Below are 12,686 nucleotides of genomic sequence, written 5' to 3' on the forward strand. Positions count from 1 at the left end.
CAGAGATGCCAACTGCTCCGGACACGCCAAAATGATTCAAAAAGCGGTAAATAACTACAAAGTAAAGTTTGCAAACATTTGACTATTTTTGCTTGCGTTTTAATAAGTATAAGCGTGACTGAGTACTAAAAGTGATGAATTATATAAGCCTACGAATTATTTAGAAATAGTGGTGGATAAAAACCTACTAAATTGAATTTATTAAACCAAGGATCACAATTGATAAACTACCACTTTAAAAAATATTTTTGCTGTCCGGAGCAAGTTGGCATCTCTGCATATGCATTGAATGCTGTAAAGATCAAATAATTAAACACGGAAAAATATCGAAACAAAAATTTCAACAGAACAAGTGAGTAGATTAAAAAATATTCAAAATGTTTGTGTGAGCTCGTATTTAGAGAGTTCTTTTTGCTGATACAACCTCATGTTGCAGTCAAAGTAAATTAAAGACGATGCCATCAATGATTTACTTTTAGAGTTGAAAGTAAAATTAGAGAAAAAATTTATTTTAGAGAAAAGAAGCATCTCAAACAAAAAAAATGTCTCCTCTTTTAAAACTAGCCAATTTTTATGATATAAAATTAAATGCAAACTTAAGCAAAAAAAATAACCATTTATTTATTTAAATTAAGCTTTATTATTCATAATTGGTAAATTTGTTTTTTTTTACACACAATTATATCAGTTGGGATCATTATTATAGACGATGAATTTTGTTCATAGATTATTTCTTCATGACGCCAACAGAAATGGCATTTTTGCCCCCAAAAAATGATGCTAACCATATAAAAAATAATGTAAATTCGATAACAATAATGATAATGAACGATCAAACTCAATCAACGACCATATGACTGTGGAACGATGAGAGGTCGAACCCGAGAGGTTTTACTCTACCCTGATCATTATAGACATAAATCATCACAATAATTAAAAATATAAAATAAGCGTACTTACGAATGCTGCCGTATGCATAATCTGTTAAGACAAAGAAGAAAAATATTGTTATAAGTTAAATAAAACTGACGTCATCACCGAGGCGCTTTTAACATGCACCACTCTAAAATTTGTAATTTTTATAATTAATAATTTGCCACGACAGATTTAGATCTATTAAATATAGTTTTATAATATAGTTACTAAAGTATAGTTTTATAATATTTATATTGGAACTCAGGTCAACGCAGGCTACGTCAGGTTACATGGCTACAGAAAGGCCACGGGCGACTAAAAATGACAAGAATGATGGAAACTGAGTTCATTTTTATTTATTTAATATCAACCAATCATAAGTACTATTAGGAATTGCATTTCAAATTATTAATATTTAAAACAAAAACATAATCTAAAAAATATATGTAATTTGCAATATAAGTCGAGGTCGTGGATATGATTAAATAATTAAATAGATTAGATAAATAAAAATGAATTAAGATCATATCACATCTTCAATTTTTAGGAGCACACGGCATCCTTGTATGGCAAATGAGGGTAACAGTAAAGGTTTGCATGGGGTAAAGAAGAGAGGCAAAGCACTGGGGATCTATTTTCTTTTACGCGATATGCATTCGTTCGTATGAATATTTCTCATAGAATTAATTTGTACTAATAAACACACATTAGTACTAATTTGTACTAATAAACATTCGTTTATTCATAAGCTCAAATGTTAGGCTATTTTTTTTTTTTTTTTNTTTTTTTTTTTTTTTTTTTTTTTTTTTTTTTTTTTTTTTTTTTTGCAATATGTAAAATTTTGAAACACCCATCCATCTTCAGAGATGCCAATTTGCTCCGGACAGCAAATATATATTTTAAAGTGGTAGTTTATGAATTGTGATTTTTGGTTTAATAAATTCAATTTAGAATATTTTTATCCACCACTATTTCTAAATAATTCGTAGGCTTATATAATTCACCACTTTACAGTACCTATGTCATGCTATACCTTTTAAAAAGCAAGCAAGATTAGTCAAATATTTGCGAAATGTACATAGTAGTTATTTGCCCCTATTTTAATTATTTTGACGTGTCCGGAGCAGTTGGCATCTCTGCATCTTTCTATCAAAAGAATCGTTTTGAAAATCAAATAAATTTTAGATAATATGCTTAATGAGTATATTTTTATAAATTGATCTCTATCCCAACCACATTTTAACATAACATTAAGAGGATAAAAACTACCCTGCATCGGATTAAATAAACCTGCTTCTAAAAAGTATCTTAGATATTAATGTTTCAATTTCCGACTTTATTCATCGCCATGACAAGAACTTGTTATGCTAGTTGGGCCTCGTACCGTCCCCTATCCTCTTCATCGTGAATTATTCAGCATTGTATGAGTTCTTTGTGGTCAGCAGTCAGTGTGGTAGCTATGAGACCTGCCAACTACTATGCGTTCTGCAAAATAATTAATAGAGTGGTAGACATTTAAAAACCAAAGCTGTTTTGGTGATTTTGTCAACATTTTAAAAATTTCAGCACGAGAGAGGTGGATTAATTTATTTGAATAACAAACATTTTCAGGCTTGTGCTATCAATTTAGGCTTATAAACCTTTGTTAAATAGAAAGACAGATAGCACAGTACAGAGAAGGATAGCACCAAGCTATATCCAGGGTAACAGCGGGATTTGAACCCGCTACCTCCACGCTTTGCACTGCATTCGGTGGGTGATACCGCTCGGTCAGGGAGGAACCGAGAGAGCTTGAACAGAGGCGTTTCATATGGACTGTTAAATGATTTACATGCAGTGGTGAGAAAAATTAGTTCAAAGGAATAATAAATTATACATTAAAACTCAAACTTAGGTACCACTAGAATAAATTTTTACAGAAAGATTAATAGTTGGCAACCCTGCAAGATAATTGTTTTACGTCAATTATGTCTCTCATTTTTCAAAAATCAATTATTGTACATATCAAATCATGATTTATCGTTTTAAGTCTACAATCAATATTTTTAGTGTAATGTAAAAACGTCAATTTGCTATTTAGAACTTTTTCGTTGTTTTATTATTTCACAAGCAAACGGCTTGATTTTTTTATGGCTACCCCAATGTTTCCCAAATCAATGTATTTCACCTTACTGTATGTAATTTAATGATGAATAGGATAGGAACCGCTTCGCGCCCAGTTTATTTAAATAAAGATAATTGTTTCAAGTTTAAAGACTTCCAATTTCCAGAAGGCGCGGAGAGGCCTTAATTATTACAACCCAGTGCCTGAGGCAAAAGCTGCTCCCATGTTTACTGAAGAGACTCATTCGGCCTCTGATACAGATGTTCCCGAGCAGTCGACACTCCAGATCGAAGAGACTCCTACCTCAGAGCCTGAAACAACTGAGATTGAGCAGATAGCCTTACCGATCGAAGTCTCGGAAATTGCAACTAAGCTAAATGCAGATTCAAACAGACCTGAAAAGAAGAAGAAAAAGTCTACTCCATCTGCTTTCCTTTTGGACTTAGAACCTTCATCATCATCAGAGGATAAGAACAGCGAAGCCCCCCCCTCCCACTCCTGCTACCCCAGCTACTTCCGAGAGAAACTACAAAGTTCTATTCATGTATTTCCATTCAACTTCAATCTAGATCAAATTTCTTTAGAAATAGAGCCGAGCAGAAAATCTTCACGCTATCTCAAGGCTCCTACTACGGAATCATATCAGCTCATCGACTTGTTTCTATAGTGAAAGAACTTTACAGAAAGAAGAAGTTTTTACCCTTCTTCAAACTATCCTACAGGGAAAGACCCCTGTTTCTCCATCTCACTTAGAACTTTTACATTCACTAATTCAAGTTTTCAAACATCTCTCTTCTCATCTCTTGGAGTCATGCTGCGAACTTCAAAAATTTTCCCACTCGGATGAATGAGTTAGTTACGGCATCACCTCCTACATTAAATAGACTCCACACGGTCTCTTATAAGTAGTCCGCGCAGACTGCTTAAAAAGTGAACCAGTTGTGCGCATGAACCCAAAACCTTTAATAAAAGTAAGTGAGAGAAATTTATCATATATATTTGAATCTGTAGTGGTTGACAAGTGAATAAGGCAAACCAATAATATTCATAAATAAAAAAAATTTTAGTCATATATTTGCTACCACTTTCTTGTTTCAACTAAATTTTGTATTAACTGACTCGTTCGGAAAGTGGATATCCTGCACAGTGGTCTGATCGGACTACCTATAAAAAACCGTGTTGGTTAAGGCCCCTTCGGGGTCGATACTTAGATAATCATCTAGAGAAATTATAGTGCCCTTAGAGGAATTGGTAGTGCCGTTAAGCTTAGTATACGAAGTCGTCGTTCTCTCTCTCAGCCTAGGTTCTCATGGTCTGGAAATTGAAATTTTTGTTAAAGTGGTAGCAAATATGAAATAAATCGTTTTAATTATAATAATCGTTTCCAATAAAAAAATTTTTAAAGGAAATATATACATATATCATACCTGCCAACTTTTAATCCCTTCCATTATCATTTTTCTCAGTGGTATTAAAACTTCAATTTTAAGCAAACAAATACGTTGCATTTGTAAAAACTTAAGTTGACAACCATGATAGTACCGCATATTAATGTATGTGCTTAATTTTTGGAAGAATAGTGCTGATCAAAATCATTTAAAAATTAAGTTTATAAAAGAAAAAATAGTATATATTTACTACCACTTTAAATATAAAAATAAAATCTTCCGGAAAATCCGGAAGAGCTGGCAGGTATGATATATAGGCGCAAACAATACTTCTTGAATACTATTGTAGCTCTAAAATTGAATTGTGAATTTAACTCATTTAGTGAAGGTGTCAGTTACTCTTGGTAACTATTTAACAAAAAAATTCTTAATCAAAAACTTACAACCAGGTCTTTAATTTGATTGTTTCCTCTTATTTGTGATTTTAAATAAATTGGATCCAAAAGGTTAATTAGTTATTTTAAAGTAACCAGTAATAAGTAAATCTATCATTTTTTTCAATAACCTTTCAAATGTTTTGAAAACGTTCACGATCATTAAAATTTGTAATCGTCACACAACTTAAAAAAAAAATAAACACAAAAAAAAAATATACATACTAGAACCAAGAGGTCCTACTTAAGAAAAGGAAATAAGATTATAATACGTACATATCTTTTCCATGAAAAATCATTTTATTTTGTGCTCTTAGAGCACAAAATAAAATTATTTTTAACTAATTAACAATAACAATATAGCCTTACATTTCATTATTTTTTTATAGAAAAGAAATTTTAGTTTTTAATTCTGTGTCATTATTATTTTTTTCTAAAAAAAGCATTACTTAGAGATTCAAAAATAAAATTGACATGCACTCCATTTCAAATTTAATTAATCTCTACAGTGCTTATACTTAATAGTTGCTTTTCAAAATGTCAGCACATTTTGTGTAAATAAGTTATTTCGGACCATTTTCATAACTACCGCAAAATAATAAAAATAAATATTTTTAAAAAATCAAAAAAATGTTTTTAAGAAAAATTAAGTAACTAATTAAAGAAAATTGAAATAAAAAATCAAAATTCAAAGAAAACCACAACTGAATTGATCATGTCAGCGAAAAGATTGTGTCGGAGAAATGAATTGTCGACGATGTGGGAAGTGTTGGCACAGTGATCGTGTCGGTGTTGTTGTTTCTAATGCTACTTGCCAATATCTACAAGCCTGCTTGGAGAAACCAAGCGAATGTAAGGCAAATGGCGTGTTTCTTGTTTTTCATTGGCTCTTCAATGGCCAAGAATAAGACTTCAGCAACACACGCCTCAAAACCCTTTTATTGGGCGAACTCATTTATACATTCATATATTCATTTGCAAATCGGAATTATGACATGAACCAAAGAACGATCTATCTCTAATTCAGTACCCCCAGAGGTATGACTTGTTATGGGAACATGGTGGATTCGGTGAACAGACAGATTTAACGTGCACCAGCCACCATTTATTTTATGGGGAGTCTTCGGTCAGCAGGGGTCGAACCCGCTACTTCTTGGACATGAGCCAACAGCCTACCTACCAAGCTATCCCAGACTGTGAGCTGTCGCTGAAGTGATCTTGTTCACAAAGTGACGTAGGCGATATGAACACTGCCCTTTAAATGATCAGGATAAACTATTCTACCACTTTTAATTTAGGATGCCTTTTGTTATTAACTTCTGCTCTGATGAAGTACTTCTTCACAAAAATGATGACCATGTTCTAGTTTTAGGAAAAGTATAAAAAAATGAATAATTCATTTTATAGTTTGTAGAATTTATAAAATTCATTTTAGGACATGTAATGGGTGGTGATAAACATACTTACCATCAAAGAGGGAAAAAAATGGCGGAAAATTCAATTCTATCGAAGAATCTAAATCATATGGTATTTTAATTGCAAAAGTTTTTTAATATAACTTAATTAGAAATAGCTAGACCGAAAAGGTATAAACGAAAGTGTGCAGCGTCATATCAAAAACATAAAATAAAAAGTGGTAGCCAATTTAGTTTTTACTAAGAAGCAATTGATTTAAATTATTTCAATTTAATTTAAAGCTAACAAACATTTAGGTTTCAGATTTCTGTTTATTTTAGAAATAATATTGTTTGCAATCTTAGAACTAATCACTGTATAAACTAATCACTTGTATAAAAATCCCGCAAAAAAATGAAGATTTATCGTTTCTTTGAGAGATAAACAAAGAGAAACTATACTAGTCTTCGGATAGTCTTTTATTTTTTAAAAGATGCTGCGACGATTATTATAAAAGAGAATTATGAGTTTGAATAAAAATAATCTTGATATCAGTTTATAAGTATCTCTTAAGAATTCATTAAAATATTCAAGAGAATTTGAAACAGTACTTACCGCACATAACAATGCCAACTGAAATAAAATTTGATATAAAATATTATTAAAACATAGCTCAATTTTTTACTGGGTATATTTTATCTACATAAAGACTATAGATCAGCTGTTCCAAAATAGTACTTCGGGGAAGATAAGGTTCTGTGAAAGTGTCAAACAGGTTTTATTTTAAACTGTTTTCTTTAACATTTTTTAAACTTGTAGTTATATTTAAATCCACTAAATAATCCATTATTTACTTAATAATTTGGTTGCTTGTACTATATTATTTAAAGTAAAATGCTAACGAAAAAGAAATACCAATTTTTTTTTTGGATAAAGAACACATAATTTATCAAATAACCATGTATTGAATAAACTATGATAAACACATGCATTTTTAAGTTATCCACTTTGCGTTCCACGACGCCCTTTTCAAACCAAAATAAACTAACTAAATCGTTAATAAAGAATTATGTTTCCCTAATAGCGATTATCAAAGTTGATAACAATTTTTCTTAGTGTGAATTTAAACGAAAACCATAATTCGGCTTCACTCATTCACTTTCAGCTTATGTTTAAACACCAAGAACAAATTCATACAATAGATTCAGCTTCAGACCTTGACTTGACTTGATAGAAATTGGAGCGAAGTACCTGCCCGCGGAGCGGGCATCTCACTTCTTCATCTGGTCTTTATGATAGTAGTTGTGACTATTGGCATGGGTTCAGCTTCAGACCATGGGTGAAAGCCCTTATATAGCAAGACGGAAAAGAGAAAAACCTGGTACGTAAAGCATTTCATTCCAGCATTGTTTTCGAAAAAAATGAAATATCTGTAACTATCAAGATTTCTTTTATAATTCTGACATATATATAAAACTGCTTCTTTTCCAAGATAAAGTAGATATTGTTGAAACATTTAAAAAAAGAATAAGTAAATTCCTCCCCAAAACTAGCCATAACTGAAATGGTTTTACTACCAGCCTTTCTTCTTTTCCGTCTCGCTTTCACCCCTGCTTCAGATAGTGAATTTAGTTTTTGAAAATAAAACCTAATTTAAGATTATAAATGATAAGGTGAAGAACAATTTTATTACCGCTATAATTAAGAAAATTATTCATATATAAATATTGCCGTCTTATAAAGTTAGTAATGTTATTTCAAATTATGTTTATATTTATATATGTCAATATGTGTCACTTTAGATTCGATATTCAAATGTTATATCTACTATATTTATCTATGTCAACCTATGCAAATGTATTTCAAATTATGTTTATATTTATATGCTTATATTTATATGTGTAAATTTAGTTTCGATATTCAAATGTTTATTTACCCAAGCAAAGTGCTTGTAATTTTGTATTAGCAACCACATCGACTGCTAAATTCAAAATGTTATCACTTTAAACTTATGCAAATTTCTAGATGTATGGGATAGGGGCAGCTGCGCGGCCCAGGTGCCCAATTTTTTATTAATAAAGTAAAGTAAGTTAGTAATGTTAAATTCCTTATACTCCTGCATTCCAATTACCAGAATGAACTACGTTAAAGATCATGGGTTTATAAATAAATATATATTGGGTTATAAACCCAATGCATGTACCCTCTGCACAGTGGTAATCTATTAATTTTAAACAGCATATTAATTTTCTTCTCTCATTTTAATACTAAAACTACCCATTACGAACTCAAAATTAGATCTTAATTTTCATAATGCTTTCTAGTCTGCAAGGATTATCTTTTATTTCTTGTAACCGCGATTTCCAATTTCTTCCGGCTACGAAATAATTAATGGCTACTTAATAATAATTTCGTACGCATAATAATTTAATGTTAGTATTTATTTCTTTTTAAATATTTTTAACTGTAAAATAAAAATAAATTCTTGTTCTGAGATATAACACTGAATATTAAATCTTAATATTAAATCCAAATGGCCCTGAAATATTAAATCTTAGAATTACGAAAAATAATTAAGTGTTAATATGTGAAAAAAAAGAATTAAATGTTAGCATAATAGAAAATAATAAATGTTTGTATAGTCAAAAAAATATTTTAAATTATGTAAAATAACAGTAAGATATTAAAAATTACAGCAAATCTTAGCATTAGGAAAAAGAGTTAAATTTCAGCATTATGAAAAATAAATAAATATTAGTATAATAAATAAATATTTGTATTATAAAATATAAATAAATATTAGCGTTATGAAACACAAACTTTTAAATGTTTGAAACCACAATAAATCCTTCTTATGAATCATCACTGCAAAACAACACTAAAATGTTAAAACTTAACATTCGGAAAAATAATGAAATGTTAAACATGATAAAAAATAGTCAAATGTTAGTGTTACGAAAAATATTTTTTTAAACTCTATAAGGAGTAACATTTCTTGCTATATACTATCATTGAAAAACCGCATAAAAAAATTAAAAATAATAAATAGAAAATCGGTACACTTTTAAAAATTTTAGATATTGTCGAATGATAATATCGTTTAAGTTATGCATCGAAGTTGCCAGATACACATAACAAAAATATATCACTGTTACAATACTTTACATACTTTACTTTATTTGCAAAAATTGGGCACCTGGGCCACTTAGCGCCCCCTATCCCATACATCTAGAAATTTACAGAAAATTTATAGTAATAACATTTTGAATTTATCAGTCGATGTGGTAGCTAATAGAAAAACAAGCACTTTGCTTGACTAAATATAACATTTGAATATCTGATTCATCGAATCTAAGTTGACATATATAAATATAAACATAATTTGACATATATATACATAAGTTGACATAAATAAATATTAACATAAATTGATGCATATTTCACTAATTAAATTTCTATATTTAAACTAGCACACATTAAATTATGACATACATTGAAGTTCATTCGAATACATTGTGGTAGCCATAAAAAATCAAGCCGTTTGCTTGTGAAATAATAAAACAATAAAAAAATTCAATATTACAAATTGACTTTTTTACTTAACACTAGAAATATTGATTGTAGACTAAATCAAAAATAAAGATAAAACATGATTTGATATGTACAATAATTGATTTTTGAAAAATGAAAGGCATAATTGATGAATATAGATAAATCATACCTTGATACATGATAAAATAACATATTTGGAGACACTGTTACAATACAGAAATGCCAACTTGCTCCGGATAGAAAATATATATTTTAAAGTGGTAGTTTATCAATTGTGATTGTTGGTTTAATAAATTCAATTTTGTAGATTTTTATCCACCACTATTTCTAAATAATTCGTACGCTTATATTATTCACCACTTTATAATAATTATGTATTACTATTCCACTTAAAAAGCAAGCAAAAATAATCAAATGTTTGCTAAATTTACTTTGTAGTTTACCGTTTTATTAATCATTTTGGCGTGACTGGAGCAGTTGGTATCTCCGCAATAAAATACATAAACAAATAATTATTCTAAGTTAAGTTAAAGACGAAGAAAAGAAAGAATTATATTTCAATAAATTCGATGCGAGATACGGTGCTGTAATTCATTAACTTCACGTTAATTCACATTCTAAACTTACGTAGAGAAACGTAGCTCAATTTTAACATGCCATTTGGTTTATAAGTATTCGAATCCATTCAAGCATCAATTCTCTTAAACGACACATTCTATATTCTTTCACAAAGATTTAAATTCTTTCACTATATATTTCTTACTTAGCGCTAAGACATATAGCGCTTGACGTTTAAGCTTACAGCATAAGCTTACAGTTATCGTTTAAGCTTACAACAACCTTAAAATATTTAATGGGTTTCTTGGTAAAACTTTTTAATTTTATCTACTTGATCTGTTTCTTTTTGCAATTTTTTAATGTTTAACTGTCACTAAAACAATAAAAAACACAACTCTCATGACATGACATGACCCGTCTTTAGTGGCAATTGAAACATGTAAAACGACGTCGTCCATTTATATATATGACCCTTCCTAGGAAGTAATAATTAAAAAAATTAAATCTACGCCGCCCGTTCTAGGGAGTAATATATGAAAAATGCAAATCTATTTGGCCCTTAGTTGGAAATAATTATGGAGAAAGGTTAATCTACATTGCAGGTCCTAGAAACTAATAACTGAAAAATGTAAATCTACATGACCCATCCTAAAAATTGACAATGGAAAAGCGTAAATCTAAGCCATCCGTTCCAGGAAGTGACAATGAAAATCGTAAAATTTTACGTTTTTAGTGACCATTCCATTGTTTGAAAGTTTGTTTATCTTGATGTTATAACGGTTAAACATAGAACAGATTTTTCTGAGAATGTAGGGAAGTCTTGGTTTGAAAGGAAAAATTAATATGCTCTTAGGTTTACAGCAAATAAAGTAATCGTGATGAGTAATTTTGATGAATGAAGTAATTTTTGATTTTTTTTTCTATGTATCACGCCCGTTAAAATATTAAAATGTCTAATAAATTAATAAAAACAATGTACAGACTTACTTAGAAAGTAACAACAAATATAGATCAGACTCAAACGGTTGTTCATCGTCAAGCTGGAGTGTTTTCCTTTAAAAAACTGGGATGAAAAATTCTTTATTTTAAGAAGAAAATTTTTTCTTAGTCTTCATCATTCAATCATACGTGATTTTCACTTAGAGTGTTAAAGCTGTAAGTGTAAATCTTCCGAAAAAAACTAAGAAGATTATGTATTAATAATTCTCATAGATAGTGTGAATTGTATGAACAAGCTACGTAAAAGTTGAAAATCGTGACTTTCCGAATTCGCCAGGCGAGAGACAACCTCGGAACATGCTTAGAAAAATCTGCGTATTTGAACTTCAAACTGTAATATTTACTTAGCTGTTGCTTTTTTAGATTTTCTGGGAGAATTTTTTTTTATATTTAAAAAGGTATCAAAATAGTATCATTCTTAAATTATTAAATTCATACCTGCCAACTTTTAATCTCTTCCATTATCATTTTTCCCAGTGGTACTAAAATGAAATTAAAACTTCAATTTTGAGCAAACAAATTCGTTGTATTTGAGAAAACTTAAGTTGACAACCATGATAGTAACGCATATTAATATATGTGCTTAGTTTTTGTAAGAATAGTGGTGATCAACATTTAAAAATTATGTTTATAAAAGAAGAAATAGTATATATTTACTACCTCTTTAAATATGAAAATAAAATCTTCCGGAAAATCCGGTTAGAGTTGGCATGTATGTTAATTGGTTTCAATATTATTTAATACGTATACAGAAATGATTCTGTTATTGTTAACGTAGTCCCTAACTTGCAAGGGTACTTGGATGAAGGTGTGACAACGTTATTAATTAATAATAATTTATTACATAAAAATAATTTTTTATATTTAAAACGGTAGCAATATAGTTTCATTAAGATAATAAATTCGATTAAATAATTTTTTGAATCATTACATGCAAAAATCTAAAATGATACAGTAAAGACTTTGTTATCCATAACAAAGTCAAAGAAATCATCAATGAAAGGAAAATACAAAGTCGTTGAAATGTATTAATAATTTATCAAGTAAAGCTAACTATTTATAGTTAAAAGGGTAGCAAATTAGTTTTATTCCAATTTTAAAAAAATTTATTCAATATTTTTTTCACACCATTATATGCAAATATTTAAAACGTATGCAATAAAATCCTTTTTATCATCAACATAACTCGGAACTTGCTGAAAAGAAAATATCAAGTTGTCGAAATAAAATAATAATTTATTAAGAAAAAGTTAACTTTTTTATATTTAAAAATGTAGAAAAATAGTTTCATTCAGTTAATAAATCTTATTCAAAGTACCTTTAGCACGTTCACGCCGGGGT

At 29.4% G+C, this 12,686-nt stretch overlaps 1 long non-coding RNA gene across 1 annotated transcript; it reads right to left on the reverse strand.

Moving 5' to 3' along the window:
• Positions 1-954: 954 nt before the first annotated feature.
• On the reverse strand, positions 955-11,934 carry LOC107438612 (uncharacterized). Its single transcript, XR_001583399.3, has 4 exons — positions 11,334-11,934; positions 6,852-6,869; positions 5,067-5,081; positions 955-981 (listed from the first exon to the last, which is right to left on the reverse strand). It is a non-coding gene; the product is annotated as an uncharacterized lncRNA (long non-coding RNA).
• Between the last annotated feature and the right edge of the window lie 752 nt (positions 11,935-12,686).

The sequence above is a fragment of the Parasteatoda tepidariorum genome, chromosome 9 (genome assembly GCF_043381705.1).
Source record: "Parasteatoda tepidariorum isolate YZ-2023 chromosome 9, CAS_Ptep_4.0, whole genome shotgun sequence".
NCBI classification, from domain to species: Eukaryota; Metazoa; Arthropoda; class Arachnida; order Araneae; family Theridiidae; genus Parasteatoda; species Parasteatoda tepidariorum.